The sequence below is a fragment of the Protopterus annectens genome, chromosome 10.part0 (genome assembly GCF_019279795.1).
Source record: "Protopterus annectens isolate FY-2018-M chromosome 10.part0, PAN1.0, whole genome shotgun sequence".
In the NCBI taxonomy this organism is placed as follows: domain Eukaryota; kingdom Metazoa; phylum Chordata; order Ceratodontiformes; family Protopteridae; genus Protopterus; species Protopterus annectens.
In genome coordinates, this window is record NC_056744.1 from 1571262115 (window position 1) to 1571280391 (window position 18277).

Genomic DNA, 18277 nt, shown 5'->3' on the forward strand with positions numbered 1-18277 from the left:
AGGATTAGTTCTCAGTGACACTCTGTCCTTATGAAAGGTCAGATATGGCTTGTTGATGCCCAATAGCATCAAACTTAATATGTCTATGCAATTAAGATCCTATGCCTCAGCTCAAAAGAATCATTTACTTACAGCCATTTGCTCCCCAATATTTCTGACAGAGTACTTTGTAGGGAGTTTTTAAAACCTGCAAAGTCATTACACTCCATATAATATATTAGCAGTCACCTAATTCTTTCCCATCAGACCTCCAGCATTTGCTATCTCCCCAAGGAAAAACATCTTTGAAGTATGCTTGGGATTTAAAAATATCTGTGCAAACAGTTCTAAGCAAAAACCCTAAACCTTTTTTGTTCAAATCAGACTTCCTTTGCAACTTATTTTAGTGACTGCATTTCTAAATTACTCTCATTATATCTCTGGAATTATTTTGCTTTTCTTGTGTCATTAGTAGCTGTGGTATTAACCAAAGAATATGTAGTTCTTCTAACAATTCTTCATGCTTCCCTGCCCTAACAATTCTTCATGCTTCCCTGCCATTTATACTCTTCTAAACAAATCTGTTATGAAGAGTTATTTTTCTGGTTTGTATTTCATTTTTTTAATATAGATCTATTGATAAAGTAACATGTTCAGCAGCTTCAGGAACTCCTTGTATGAAGGGTTTCTCACTATGTCTTCCAAGTGTGTATGGTTTATTTCTACTTTGTCTTTTTTTATATTCAGTGAATTACTGACATCCATGCCTGATTGCAACAATTCATTTCCTCTTTTAGCATCTCTTCTATGCATTAGTAAATGTTCTTCACCTTTAAGCTACTGGAGTATATGTTGCAGGTTCCTATAGAATTCCAAACAGCACAACGATCTTTTTCCCATTATAACAATATAAATTTGGTGCTTCTGGAACTAGTTTCTTCAGCATTTTGAAACAGTTTTGTGTATAACCCTATTCCCAGGCTTCACCTTGCTTTAACAGCTCTATTACAAGCACATTTTCTTCAGATATAACAGATGCAAGCTTTGCAATATAACACAGCAGTCCTAGAACCCATCATAAGGCCTATTTGCCTTTGTGTTTGACATTTGCACAATTTATTTTCTGCATTGGATTTAAATCCTTCCAAGATTTTGTGCTTGTTTACCACCTTTCTTGTAACTAGTCTAGTCCAGATACAGACTTGCTGTATCCAGGACTGTTTGTAAGCTTCTGAGCAGTGCCAAAGTCCGCTCTTCAATTTTTCCCTTAGATCTACTAGTTCTCTCCTCTCCTGCACTTTTACTAGCTTATTAGTCTACCACTTTACCAGACTTCTTGTAGCAGTTATTGTAGCACACAAAAGTCCTACCAGCACTAAATGTTCTATAAGGAAACAGATCTAGTACTTATTATTAATGCCAACCCCTCCAGGCATGTCTACAAGTCAGTTCCCTGTGCTTTTTCCTATTAACCTGGTGAACTTGGGCATCCTGAGGCTATGTAGCAACTGCCTCATGTACACTGACAACCCTCTCCTCTTACCTCCCAACACTCAAACTTGTGAGAGATGCACTTATATATCCAAATTGGAAGCCATGCACTCTCCAGCCAAGATCGGAATAACTGGTCAAGAGGAGAAGGTCAACACTTGCACCACACCACATGGAACGCATAGCCCTCCAGAACACACACCAGGACTGCCTTCACACAAAAACACAAACCACACACCTACCTTCATGGAATCTCTCAATAAAAATCTACCCAAAAAGCAAAGACCTCCAAGGCAGAAATGCACTCGACCACCACAACACAACACTAATCATGAGACACATAACTCTCCTAAACAGTGTGCTAGTCAACCAAACCCACTAAGGCAAAACAGCATGCCCAACACACTAGTCATAGGTGACTCAAAAGTGTGGCACACTAATGTCCCACTCACTAGGTTGAATAAGGAGAAAGTAACAGTCAGCTGCCTGTCAGGTGCCAGGATCCACCACATAACGCACGCACTCAGGTCCCTCAACAACAGGTACAAATATGACTCAGTTACTGTACATGTGGGTGTGAATGACCTGAGACATACCTCCCTGGACTACATGAAAAGGGACATGGAGGAGCTATTGGATTATGTAGCCCAGGCCATTTTGGGTGGTGACCCTAGCCCTGAGCAGCATCCTACCACCACCCAAAATGATACCACAGTACAAGCAGAAAATGATTGATTTCAACAATTGGCTAGGTTTCTGGTGTAATTCTAAGGGGATCCAGTATCTGTCTGCCTGGGATGGCATGACTGACAGACCTCAATCCTTTGCCATAGATGGCCTGCATCTGTCACCCCTAGGCTTCCGGATACTGGCCAAAGTTCTTGCCACCCCTATAGTGCCTTTTTTAGCTGGTGTTCCAAAGACCAAATTACCTGTGTAACAGCTACAAACAAATGTAATCTGAGGGTCTTTCTGCTCAACGCTAGAAGTCTAAATCTCAAAATGCACTCACTCAAAGCACTTCTTAAAATGGAGAACATCAACATTTGTGCTGTAACAGAGACCTGGTTCAAGGCAGCAGAAAGCACCCATACACTACCAGGCTATAACTCATTTCACACCTTTTGGCCCCAGAACTTGTACTGAAGCTCCAAAGGTGGTGGGGTTTCCATATTCATAAAAGATGCACACACCTCCAGATTGGTAGCCCAACATAACTCATCAGAGCTACTTCAGGTGCAGCTAACATTGGGTAAGACAGCGATACAGGTCGTAGCCTGCTATAGGTCCCCAACCATATCCCAAGACTCACACTCCATGTTCCTAAGCACCCTGGAGAATATTAGGGTCCAACCTAACACTCTCATACTAGGTGACTTCAACAACCCCTCCATTAACTGAGAAAACTACTCATGTACCAATACACTTGCCCAACGTTTCCTGGAGTTGATTAATTCCAATGCCCTGGACCAGCTCATTCTTAGGTAGCAACATCCTTGACCTGGTCATTACTAACATGGGCGACCGTTGCTCTACACCAGTAGTTGGTTAGATCCGACCACAAACTAATCACCTTGGAAATCCACATCCTGCCCACCCCCCCCCTCAAATGTAACCACCATGAAAAACTTCTCTGAAGCTAACTTTGGGCTCCTAAAAACAGAGGTGGCTAACTTCACGGCACCCATGCAAATGGAGAATAGTTGCATGACCACTAAATCATACACCAAATGCACTGTATGAACACGCACATAAATGCATGGATCTTGCCATACCCAATAGAATCAAGACACTCTCATCCAAAAAAGGAAGCCAATCTGGTGGTCCCCTGCCATAAACAAACTCTACAACAGAAGGAGGAAACTGATGTGGGATAAGGTGAAGTCCCAAGACTGAAAATACTCCCTTATCAGCCTCAACAAAAAGTTGCGATCCCTCATCAAATCCACTAAAGTTAGCTTTGAAAACAGAATTTCAACAGATAGTAAAGACAACCACAAGGCATTCTATAGTTATGTAAAGAATCTCCATGACAATAACCAGATTTGCTCTGAGCTGCTGCACAATGGTACCTCCTATATCAAGCAAACAGATATTGCCAATATACTGGCCAACAGATTCAGTGCCAACTTTACCCCTCCCCCCAAAGGACCAATCACAATACCAGTAGATTGCCAATCATGCAGTATTACTGCTGCAAAGGTTAAAACAACACTGTCCAAGGCCAAGAATACAGCTTCTATGGGACCTGACAATATCCCCTGGCTGTGTCCTACATGAACTACAGAGTGAACTGGCACCTCACCTGTGTGCCTTGTTCAGTCACAGCCTCACTTCAGGCTTTGTCCCTATCAAATGGCGCACTGCTACAATAATCCCTCTCCACAAAGGAAGAGCAACTACAGACCCTGGGAACTATCACCCCATTAGCCTGATGAGTCTGATATGCAAAGCTATAGAATGCATCATCATGGACCTAATAAACAAGGATATAGGGAATCTCCAAACTCTGGATCCCACACAGTTTGGTTTTGTGAAAGGTAGCTCATGCCTGCTCAACTTGGTCACCTTCTTTGAGTCACTCACCAGAGCTGTGGATGAAGGCAAGGTGGTTCATACAGCCTACTTTGATCTGGCCAAGGCCTTTGCTACCATTCCCCACTCAGGAATCATAGAAAAACTTACTAAGCTAGGCATTATTCCCTATATCACTAGGGGGTTGCAAACTGGCTCACAGATAGAGCCCACAGTGTGAAAGTAGCTGACTCCAAGTTAGACTGCAGACCAGTCACATGTGGAGTCCCACAGGGTTCGGTCCTGGGTCCTCCCCTGTTTGGTATATACTTCTTTGAAGTTCAGGCCAACACGAAGGGACTCTGGCTGACAAAGTTTGCAGACGACTGCAAGTTGGGAACTATTATTAATTCCTCAAGTGATGTTGACATCCTACAGAATGGCCTCACTGAGACCAACGACTGGTGTCAGAACCATGGCCTTAAGCTCAATGCCAAAAAATGTGTTGTCATCCCCTTTGGGAAAACTCGGTTCCCATGAATTACCACATTGATGGTAGTCCACTGAACACAGAAGGCATTATTAGAGATCTGGGAACACATGTTGACAGCAACCTCCCTTTTGATCACCACATTGCAACGGTGGTCAGAAAGTCCTTCTATGTGGCACATCTCATTACTAAGGGTTTTGCATCCAGGAAAAATTAGGTCATTGTCTCCCTCTACTCTTCCCTCATTAGGCCAATCATCGAGTACAATGCCCCATTTGGCATGTACATCACTAGACACCTGCAACAACTGGACAGGCCACAAAAGTACCTCACAAAGAGGATCCTAGGCCTTAAACATTTGTCCTATATGGACAGACTCAAAAAACTCGAACTATTCTCTGTCTCATATCGTCTACTTAGAGGAGATCTCTGCTTGACTTACAAAGCCATGTCTGACCCAGCTCTGTAAGAAATGCTATATCTAAAGAAATCGCAATCCCTCCCCCACACACTCCAGAGACATCAAACTCATTGCCACAACCAACAGGATGTACTGGAGGGACAGGTTCATAACCCAGAGATTGCCCATACTATGGAATAGACTTCCTATACATGTCAAGCAGAGCACCTTGCTGACCCTCTTCAAGAGAAATCTTGATGAGTGGATAGGAAATAGAAAATTCACCCCGGGGATAAGTCCAGTGGCTCTACTCAACAGAGGCACTGGGAACTAAAGTTGGGTGGCACTATGCTAGGGTAGTTCTATGGCTAGACTTGTAAAGGCCCCAGGGCCATTAGCCTAGTACATAACTTTGAACCTATGAACCTATGAAGATAAGACTGTGACCTGTGTATTTCAGGCTTTTTCATTCTTATTTTACATTTGCTCTTATTTGATTTAAAATCATGCTGTCTTCGTCTGTTTAATAGCTGTGTCAGTTTCTTGTCATAGTGTCTGATCCCACACTAATAGATCTCTGATTATGTTTGCAACACATTCCAAGCCTTCAATTACCAGAGAGACTGCTCTGTGGAATATTTCTTGTGTTGATGAAATGCTAAACAGACATTTAAGGAATATCTACCTTCCTAGTGGTATATTAAAAGTACACAGTTTTAAGTATTTATCATTTAATTTTATCTGCTAAAATCCTTGGTTTGCATCTTCTAATAAAAAGCACTTAGTCAATGTTGAGACCACATTTTTGTCAGAAAGTGATGTTCAGTACTCCTGCAATCACTTTTTTTTTCAAATCTTGCAGTTACATTCAAATGTAAAATTTCCTTTGTATTTCAAAAGGTTTTTAGTATGGAGTAACATGCCACACCAAGTAGTAACACCACATCTGATTCCATAAACAAGTGTTCTACCCATCTTTAACTAGTGAATGTTAATGAGTACTTGCACAGCCTTACTCATAATTTTAAAAGCAGAATTGGACTCACAATGCAAAAATGCTTTAGAGCTTTACATTGATAAAATATGCCCATATACAACACTGAAATAACAAAGTAACCCACTGACTTTAAAGGGCAGTTTTAGCATTACAACAACTACACCTCTTAGAATTTGTACTGCAGACTGTAGACAGTGGAAAATCAGACAACCTGAAATATGAAATTTCCACATACAGATGGAAATATTCCTTTAATGGGGAGGAGCTGTTGGGGTAGTTAAGGTGTGCACACATGCACAGTAAGATGGTGTGTGATTCATCCCCATGTTGTAGTGGAAATGACTCACAGTTTAATATTGCAAACATTAGCAATTTGCAGACATGAAAAGATTCCTATGTGTTCCCATCCGCTTCAGTGGATGGCATGCATGATGTATTTTTTACCCATTATTGTACGCATTCTCCCTCTTTATCATATAGGTGGCACTGTTGTGCAAAACTGCAGGTGGATATACAGCTTCAGATGTGTGACAGCAATGGTTCTCCCAGTCAGCTCAATGCCACAGTACCTCTACTGTCACATACATGCAGCAGAGGAATGACATACTTTGGATTGTCTCAGCAGGTTTGCTATGCCTTCATCATAGCTTGAGTTATGCCAGAGAATGGGGTAATGAGCTTCATTTTCATATAATGTTATGGAATTTCCTTGTCTGCTCCTAGCATAATGGTATTACCTTGCATGTAGTACTATGGCATTGTGATGTAGTGTGCAGAGAGTACCATGTCCCTGATATGATATCATACCATGGGTTATGCCAAGGAGGAGTAATGAGATTCATTACCAAAGAATGTTACAGGATTTCATTACCTACTCCTGGTATAATGGTATCCCCTTGCATTCGGTACCTTGGCATTGTCGTGTACTGTGTAGGTAGTACTATGTCCCTGATATGATATCATACCTTGAGTTTTTCCAGGGAGGGAGTAATGGGGTTCATTACCATTGAATCTTATGGAATTTCATTACCTGCTCCTGGTACAATGGTATTCCCTTGTATTCTGTGCCTTGGCATTGTGATGTACTGGGCAGGGAGCACCATGTCTCAGAGACGATATTGTACTTGAGGTTGAGGGCAAAGTTGTAAATCAAAATCAAGGCAGCAAAGTCCTTAATCCTCATTTACAGTAATAACTATGGAAGTCACCCATTATTTTAGCTTGAACTGATTCTCACTGACATCAAAGCTTTCCAGTTGGTTCCCTTCTCAGTGTGTTCTACACAAGAAAGCTACTGATACTTTATATGGAACATGTTTCACTGGAAGAGCATTAGGCTACATTTGTAGGAGATATTTGTTTGAGAAACTTCCTAAGTCTGAAAATAAATCAGTATACTCATTACAAATATACATTTTTGAGATGCTTCTATTACATTTGTGTGTGTTCTGGAAGGAGAAGAGAATGATATTTTCTATTTGTTTTTTGTCATTATTTTGTTTTTCCACTGCCAATGAAAATAACAGAAAAAAATGTAGTGCTACAATTTGAAACAGGATCATGTATTTCCTGTTTTGTATTCACTTCAGTAGTTTATGATCTAAGGCTTTCTTAGGGTGTTATGAATGTTAAGAAGTATGGTAGCAGTGGTTAAACTCATTGCCTCACAACTCCAGAGTTCAGTCCAGCTCTCTGGTCATTTTGTGGAGTTTGCATGTTCCTCCAATGACTGTGTGAGTGGGTTGTCCCTGGGTGTTCCAGTTTCCTTTCCCCTTACAAAAGCATGTTGCTTGATTTGCTGTTGTAAAATGTCTGTATGGATTACTTTTACCCTTACCTTGTGATCTGGGTTGTAGCCGAATAGAGTCCACAATAGCTAGTTCACTTATTTGGTTAGGAAATTAATGAAACTAAAAATAAGCTATGAAGTACATAAATTTGGGAGTGAAAAGAAAATTCTACCCCTCAGCCTCCTGCTGAATGCCTTAATCCAGGAAAATGCCTGCACATGTGTGCTGTCTTTACTTCCCATGCATAATGCATACTCAGCTTCTAAATTTTAGTCAACCAATGGTAAAAAAGAAATGTGTCTACGAATATAGAACACAATGGGAGAAAACAAGTTTGAGTCTGGTGGCGGCAATTTTACTTAGTACCAGAAAACTCAATTTCTTCCATGCATATATCCAGACATAAAGCATTAAGGATTGTAAGTTTGTAGAGGCAGTTTTTCTGATACTGTAAGTAAATACCTAAGTACAAGAGCAGTAGACAGACTTAAGATTTCTCTTCAGAGCCACAGCATTATCATTTACATGACAAACTCATTTTGGAGATGTTGACACTAAGGCCAGAGATATTAACAAGCTGCTGCAAGTCCCCTGCTATGATAGGTAGCTGTTTGATAGGACACTGAGAGGAACACATAGTTGTCTTTGAACATACAGGCTGTGACTTTGCCAGTCCCAAGCTAAACTCTCTACTGCTAACAAGAATAAAGATGGAGAGAATTGTGTGAGTGTGGAAACCATAAAAGAGCTGGATGGTGGAACTCCAATTAGACACATGTACATGCCCTCCCCCCACAAGAGAGCCATAAAAGCAAAGATGAATGATATAGATATTGCAGCATTACAAGTAATAATCAGTTCTTTAAGAAAGTATATATTCATTATTTTATGTGTTCAAGTCACCAAATTCTATTCCACCTTTATACTTAAAGCAAGAGTTTAGCATTATACACGATGAAGTCATCATTGACATAAGACCGTCAAGAAATTGATTCAACCTTAACATACTACCAAATCAAGAATTATGAAAGACTTCTTTAGTAGAAAATGAGAAATGGCAGAATATTTGTAACTATGGATTAAACACTCAAGTTGTTGAATGAAAGAACAGCGAACAGAGCATGGATTACCAGAGACTCACCAGAAAGCATGCTTACCTTTGTTGCTAAAAGATCAGAAGGCTCTGGGTTCTATTACCACACCAAATACTGGGAGTAATTTTCTAATACTGACACTACAGTGCAACATGGAGGGGTGGGTGCTGCACTCCTGAGTGTGCCATCCTTCGGATGAAATATTAAACAAAGTTCCCTCTGCAATGGTGGTAGGTCTGGTATATGTAAAAGAGACCATGGCAGGTATGGAAAAAATTATCGGTTCTCTATTTTTATTTCTTATATGTGCATATTTGCATATTACTGAAAAAGTACATGCACAATATTTATTCATACACACACACACTCATATTTACATTTCATATATAAACACATTAAATATATGTGCATATTTTTACAAATCCCTAAAAAGCCCACTCTCTCTCCCACAACCATTGTTTGACTTGACTTTTCACATCACAAAATGTCCATTTCTCATTAAAAAAGTCTTCATCTGACCTGGTCCTCTCTAATACTTAAACAATCCCAAACATTTCTAATTCCTGGACATTTCTTTAACATTTTCATAATATCCATTTATAATAATATCCATATTTATTTCAGCTACAGATTTTAAAAACTTATTCTTATCCACTCATTCCCATACCTTTTTCACTCTTTTGCATCTTAAGGGGAAAAACACATTCTGGGGTTTCCAAATCTTTACACTTACAACACAATTCTATAATTGCTCATGTTCTACACCGTCAAAAGCCTTCACCACTCCCCAAATGCCAACTTCACCTCCAGTGTTCCTTAAAAATACCCTTCACCAGTTCTCTTACAATCCATAACATATGCTGACACTGTTTTTTTCTTTAATCCTATAAATCTCTTCTCCTATATACTCTCAAACAACCATTTCCAGTCTCCTTTGCATTGATTTCATGAAACGTTTATAATTAGTATTATTCAAACTTATTGGCAGCCAGTTTTTTATATCATTACTTTATCCCATTGTCTGCATTGGCTTAAGCACTCATTCACATACCTTTTCTGTTTGAATACCTTGCTTTTCTTAGCTGTTTAATTATTCCAATACAGACCTTTCCATTCTTCCTTATGTCCATATGCATCCTATACCCAATTCTGTCAGTTCTTGGGACTGAATCAACATTAACTAAATTCGATGCCTTGTTCAATTCCATCATGCTAATAATCCTGTTTGCATTTAGCAAATATTCTACAGTCATCTGGTTTCACTGCCAACATCACTCATTTCATGTTTCTTCACAACATAAATTGTCCTTAAAATATTTTTCTCCAACAGCCATAATCTCCCTGTGAGTAAACTTTTCACATCCTTTATCATATTTCAGAACTCAAATAAACCTTACTTATTCCAGACATATTTTACCAAAAGGAGAAACTCTTCCACTCAAATAATACTGCTACATGTATAGTTTTACCATATCCCTCTGTTTTTTTCTTTCATATAATTCTCTTCTTTTTCGAAAAGACAATTTCTTCTCTGAAATATATCCAAATCTATCAGAACTTGAACATAAGCATCTCTATTGACTCCTCTTATTTTTTCCCACCTCTATATAAATCATTTTATATTTTTCTTTAAATACAAATAACTACACATCCCAAGAAGCATATAAATCTTTCATTGTAACATACTCTTTCACAACTATTCCATTTCTAACAAACATTTCACAGTCTACTACATTACTTGTCATCTATTTTATTCCTTTCTCTTCTCTAATAACTCTACCATTCCCCCAAATTCTGTAATTGTAACCAAGAGGTCTAAAAAAAGTTAGGCCTACTATAAACCTACTTTTAACTTCCTCTAACTCTTTGGAAAAGAAAAAAAAATCTATGTCTATTCTTATGTTCCCTTTTAGAAAATTAAATGTTCTTTCCTGCCCATTTTTATTAACTCCTGCATTTTTAACATCCCCTTAAGCCTTCCTGTTTTACTTCTTAACATTACAATTCTTGTCTCTACCTTTAATCACCAAACCATTAATTGTTATGTATGGAATTAATTCCTCAAAAAGCTATTCCCTTTATTTTGGTATTGTATATGCATATACACATACTAACCTATAATATTTCCCTCCTACTGACAAATTTATTACCATTGCCTTCCCGGACTCTACAGCTATCAAATCTAGGATACACACATCCTCCATTCTCCACAAAATTTCCACCCATGAACATATATCTACTTGAAAGCTACAGACTATTTTTTTCAATCCACATCCTTTGCATTAACCTTCTTTCTTCCAGATTTAATAAGACCAATATCCAATATATCAATACTTTCCTGGCTTTGCTTATTACTCTATTTAACAACACAAAACCTTACTTTGCATACTATTTACATTCGCAGAAAGAATCCTAACATTTGTCTTTTTTTTATTTTGATGGAAAATCTTTCAGTTTTCTTTTTCTAATATTAACCCTCTCCCCAACAGATTATTTTCTTAAAAATCCTTCTTCCTTGTACTTCTACTTCTTTTTTTTGTTTCCCTTTTTCTCCTAATATTTTAAACGTACTTCTAGTAACTACCCGTTCTTATTATAATTCTGTTTGATTATTTTCTAACCTTTCCTTGGTTACCTCTCATTCTTCCTCAGTATTATTTTATTCCATACCTTCAGTTTCATCATCCTTAACATCCCCTTTTTCTTCTTTATTTTGTTCCCTAACTTTGCCTTCTTCACAAATCACAAGTATCCTATTTTTTACAGTTTCTACATTCCATTTGACAAGTTTATATAGATTATCCCCAGTACCCATATTGTTGGCAACATTTTTTATAACATTGACTAAGTGCAACATCTCCCCACAAAAAGCTTTAGATTGCCCCCGATATCTTAAAACACATCTGTGACCTGAAATAAAAAGAGTACTAGACAAAAGCAGTACATTTTTATTTCAGCTTTCAACACAATGTTACATTCCTACATTTCTTTTATCTTTTGTTTTTTTTTGTTAAGCATTTTTAACTTCCTTACACATTTCTTTCAGAAAATCAGCAGCATAATTTTAAAGTCGTGAAGTGCATATATACTTTTCTAAAATTTTTCAGCCTTTGCTCTGAAAATATATACATATTCCAGTGATATTCAGACTTATTTTTACTATATATTTCAAACCATTTCTACAGTAGTCCCATAGTTGCAAAAGTTGCATCACAACTTATCTCTCTGCCCAGATGATTAAAAGATTGCACACCCAGTGTGTTAAAACCCATAAGAAATATTATTCTATCACCTACAAAATATCTGTCAATGGCAGTTCCTTCTTTGATGTAGACCTTACCACCAGCTATGGTAATCTTTTCAAGGAATGACCACCTGCTTTCCCTGTATGTTCTTTTAATCCAATAACTTCTGCATAAGACCATTTTTCACTTCCTGCTCACTTCTTCCAACATTCTGCTTTTATTTCTTTAGATCAGAAAATATTTTATCAGTTACACTGCCCCATGACAGGGCCAAATTCTCTCCTAAGTCCTACTGATTCATCAGCCTTATTGTGTTTTCCATATCCATCCTGCCTTATTGATTATTTGTTTCTGTGACCTGCTCAAAAACACCTGTACCATGATTAGATACCTCCTCCTCTTTGTTTGAGAAAAACAGATTCAGCCACAGCATCCTCTTTCTTCTCACATTCTCCTGCCCACAAACTGATAACGTGAGACAGAATTTCCTTATTACTAGCTGTTAATGATTGGCATGATGTCTCCATCTAGTTTCCTTCTCCAGTAGCCTGTGCACCAGCCATAGAAAGCAATTCAGTGAGTAGGGTTTTTATTTGTATAACCCACACATGCTATTGGTATAACATTACACTATTTTACAACAATTGCAATATTTGCACATAACATTTACAGTGCTTGCAATATTTACAATTTGTATAATATTTTGACTATATACAGTAAACATGTACAATGATATAACTCCTTCTTAATCCACTGCAGTGCAAAAGTTAATTTAATTCATTACCCCCACCCTTTTTTCCACAATAATCTTATCCTTTCCAAAATGTCTACAAGAGTCCCTCTTTTTTTAAACAAAACTTATCTTAATGTTTCATTGCAGGTTTCCTATGTCTTCCAAAATATTCATTTATCAATTCTTTCCTAATGCCATCATATTCTTTCCTATAATATCCATACAAAATCATATTCTTGTTCAAATCCCCTGCTTTTTTATTCTTATAAGAATATTTTCTTTACATACCCAATCCCAGACTTTCTTTTTCCTTTCACATCCTAAGGAAACATGATTTGCTGTTTCTATTTGATTATTACATGTACACAGTCTGTCACACATTCTCTTGCATAACATATTCTCTTTTACAGATAATTTGTTAAATGATAGTCTCCATAGAAAATCCTGGCATGTCTAAACAGACCAAAATCTTAACATTTTTTCCTTATTCCCTCAACTATTTCATTTCCCAATCCTTCTCAAGGATTAATATAATAAAAAATATATGTTGCTTTATGATACCATTCTTTCCTATTTTTTTTCCTTGGAATTTATTTTGTATAATAATAATATTTTGTGGTATTCTTTAGCTTCTTCATTCATAAATGTTTCCCTATTTTCCTACTTTCTCTTTATCCAACATTTACCCCATACTTAACTGCAAAAATGTTTGCAATTAACCTATTTTTTCTACTTTTCTATATCCCAAAATCCAGTATAAGTGCAAAGATGCCATATGCAAAAAAAAAAAGAAGTATTAATCCTCACCCTCTCTTAAATTATTCCTGGTATAAAATTCCTCTTTTTACTGGGTTCAGTCTTAATTCCACATCACACTAAACACCAACTTTATTACTTCTGGTTTTTTTTTTCACTTGGGAACATATATACATTTCCTGTGTAACCTGACTATCTAGATTAATGGAATCAGTCAAACACACTTTCTTTTTAAATAACTTAAATGTTTTCTTGAAAGCACCTATTCCTTTTATTTTTTTTCCTATCACTGCCTCCCACTGTTTCTTATTTCTTCCACCTTACTAAACACTATTCCAAGTAACTCAATTTTTGATCAGAAAATCAAATATCTTCCATGTTATTTATATCATATTAAGGTCTGGATTCTATAACATTTGCAGAACCTATTTATGAACTTCACAACATGTCGAAGGAAGATTTTAGCACACCTACTGTGGACACAATTTCAGAAGACATGCTGAAGGCACATGGACCACTGTAGAATAATTACAGATTCTGCACATGCCCGTCTGATTCCAAATCATATTGTGTGCACACAAGACAACTTAAAAGGAAAACACTACCTTAGAACCAAAACATATATATTTTTTCAGTCTGTCTTTGTTTTCTGAGCTATTGCAATACCTCACAATCACTCTGACTACTTCTTTTAGAATTTAAATATGTTTTCTGCAAAATGGCTGTCAATGGGGCTTGACATATCAACATGATCTTGTTTTTCTTCAAGCCTTTCTCTTTCCCACAATCCATTTCAAGTCTGCTTTGTATGAGACATGCTAGACATAAGGAAACAGTGGTGTATTGCCATGACATTGACATATAATGGGATTAGTATTAATCAATGTTATTTTATATAACTTCTGTAACAGGACTGCATCCTTTATTTGTTGATGTGCCCTCATTTTTCTGTCTCAGAGCTTGTTTAACAGTATACTAAGGAGTTATACAGCTGCAGCCAAAAACTAGCAGACTTTTGTTCAAAGTGTTGTTTGTAGTCCAAGATGAATTGATACCCCCCCACACACACACTTTGGTAAATGTATTGATACTTTACAAGAATTACAAGAGCAAAAATATTTTCTGACTTTTCTCTAAATGTCACTGACATATTGGATACTACATTTAAGTCATCTTAAAATGTAAAGCAGTATAAACAACAAACATTTAAAACTTAGCATTTCAATACTGTGATGCTGCTTGGGTAAATGTGTCAAAAGAGGTGACAGCTACCTTCGAACCATTGACTGATTTAACTGCTCTGCTTTGCTATGACAGGCATGGCTACATTGCAAGTAGCTGTGAGTCAGTGTTAGTTCTCTTCCTCTCTGCAATGAAGATAATGGGAAATAGTTTCACAACTCACAGCAGAGTCTGTGCTCCTGATGTCAGAAGGACTAATTGCTCGTATAAGATTGACAGCAGTACCTGACTACAAATTTCTCTGTGTCTGTGATACATCATGCAAGCAAATACAAATTTCTCTACAAATGATGTGAGAAATTAATCTTAAAAAGGGGGGTGGTCTTTCTCTTTTTTTTTTTTTTTTCTTCCAAGGCAAGGAAATAAAAGTTTTATAACGTACAAGCAGGTTTTTGGTACCTACACAATACCAAAACCATACTTTAGGGAGAAAAGCAACCTAAGAGTTGAGTTAAACTGTAGGAGAATGTGAAGTCTTCCTTTAAATGCGACAAACTGCCACACCGACTCTGTTTCTGAAATCCTCAGAAAATGGTTTAGGGACCTCAAGGAATACTATTATAGATTTTGCCAAATTCCATAGCAGTACCAAAAAAAAAAAAAAAAAAAAAACAAGAAAAAACAACATAAAAATGCAATCAGCAGTTAATGAATTGCAACTTGCTGCAGTAATACAAACCATGAATGAGGATGTGGCTGTGCACCCTAGAAGGCATCCAGCTAGAGTGAGAGTGAGGCTGAAACTAAAGCAATTATCAGCCCAACAATTAATTGACAGGTACCGTCTAGACCAGTGATGGGGAACCTATGACATGCCTGCCAAAGGTGACATACCACAACATGTTTGATGACAAACCAGCATTCACCAACACCTGAGTTACCAAAGAAACTGAATTAACAATAATACAAGAAATATGTGGCCCTCCCCTTACCTATTAAAACTCAGCAACAAAAATACTCATTAAATGATGTTAATCAAATCAAATGCAGTGTGTTCCATATTTCTTCAGTTCAATTCAAAATTACTATTAAAAGTAGGGTAATTTTTTGGTGCACTATTTTAAGCCCAATTATCAGTGTGCATATCGTTTTTTCTATTGTAAGTCACTGATTTTTCTTGTACTTTTATAATACATAGCAGCACATATGTTTGGACTGTATTTGTTCTGCGGGAGGGGAGGTGAGATGCCAGCAGAGTCAAGATAGGCATTTTCCAAATTTTTGACAATCCAAGCTCAAAAGGCTCACCATCACTGGTCTAGACAGACAACTTGTACAGGATGTCTGCAACATGTGTGCCCTACACATTTGTGGACTCTGCAAGAAAACCCCATCTCCTTTGAAACCAAAGAGTGTCTCAGCCTGGGTGTACTTGCACTGGGGACATACAAGAGGCACATAGGGGATGCTGTGAGAGTGTCAGAGACAGCTGCCCGATGTATCCCAGCAAAATTCCTGACAGCAATGTGCAGCAATGTAGAAGATTACATCAACTTTCCATCCACCCCCATGGACCTGAGAACTGCAATGTACATGTTTTGCAGCATTGCAAACTTCCCCTATGTACTTGGCACAATAGATTGCACACACATAGCTATCAAGAGATCAGCACATCCTGAAACAGACTTATACATAAACAGAAAGGCCTGGCCATCCATCAACTGCCAGGTTGCGTGTGCAGCAGATGGCAGCATAACAAACATCATGGCAACATACTCTGGAAGTGTCCATGATGCTGCCATTTGGAGAGAAAGTGGACTGATGGCTGCATTCCAGCAAGGTGAAATGCCTGAAGGACTGCTACTGGATAATTACAGTAACATAGCTAGGATGCATTTTAAGGATACCCCCTCTCAACAATATCCATTATGACCAAATGTGTTTTTATTCCCCACAACAGGTGACTGTGGTTATCCACTTGAGCCATGACTAATGACATTGTACTGTGAAGCATCTAACCCTATACAGGAGACCTAGAATGGAGTTCATGCAACAACCAGAAACACCATAGAGCACGTGTTTGGTGTACTGAAAGCTAGGTTCAGATGCCTGGACATATCCCAGGGTGCACTGCAATACACACCTGAGAAAGCAGCACTGATGATAACAGGGTGTACCATGCTGCACAACATTCTAATTATAGCACATGGTGATCTTCCAGCTGCAGGTGTGGAAGAAACTACCCCAAGAACCCCAGATGTCTGAAGACGATATCCCACAGATATCAGAGCAGGAGCAGGAGGACATAGGTGGCAGAAGACAGAAGAGTAGGCAACACAGGGTGCAACCAGAAGTGCAGCCCCAGGCAACACCACAGCATCTGACCTACAACTTTCATGACAAGCCACTTATACATGGTTACACATATTAAACATTGTTGATCAGGTGTTGCCCCACCACAGCAGTACAAATTGCATCTAATGGCAATTACCCAGTAAATGTACACACTGAGCATCACACATAGTACCATTGTCATAATATATAACATTATGAACATATGCAAATCTGTTCACAACAGGGATCATCAACTCAGGGCACAACTGACACAGGTATGCATACAGACTCAGATTGTTGTAGCAGTGTGTGACACTTGCGCCCTGGCCCAGCAATCAAGTACCCTCAATCCTCACCACTAATACCAGTGAGGGGCATCTCATATAAGAGGAAAGAATGACAAATACACACAGTAAAGTGCAATTTCCCTTAAGAGCACACAGAGATCACAGTCAGTCTGGGGCTGGTCACTCCCTTGCTCTCCAGGTCCCAAATAAGACTCCCCACTGACACAGCTATAGGGTCCAGATCTCAGCCAGCTGGGCATGTTAAAATCTCCTGCACCCTCTCTGTCCAACCAGTGCTTTGTGTCCCTACCCAAGTAGCTGACACACACACATTTTGAGATAAGATTTTATACAACCACACAGACACTTCTGGGAAATGCTGGCACAGGTTCTCCAGCTGTGCCCCTTTTTCCCAGACTATATAGTAGAAATCACTGTCACCACCCAGCTAATAATTATCAGTTACCCAAAGGCCCTTAAAAGGGTGTCCAGTTATTACTGTGCAATATTATTATCCAATTGATAAGTGTGACTAAACAGTCAAGGCTTATTTGGAGTGACTTGGACAGTAATCACTATAAATATGCAATGCACTCTAGAGCTTAAATTATCTCTACACAAAACAGCCACATTTGAAAGGTTTTAAAATATTTAATAATAAATAATAAAAATACAAGACAATACTTCTTACTACACAGTGCTAGTCGATAGTTCAGAGATAACAGAGAAATACTTAAAATAATTCAGTAGTACAGTTCTGACATCACAGAAAAACATTTAGTCTAATCTTTCTAGTTTCTAGCTATTTCTAAGAGAAAACACACTTCGAAAATAACTTGTATACAGAACACAGGCAGAGTGCTGATAAGTTGGATGGTCAAGACAAAAATGCTTGATGCCCTCTGATTCTCTCTGTTTTTAAAATCACATTTCTGGTTCCCATTACATCATTCTTCACACTTCCCTGGGTTCCCAGGCTAACGGA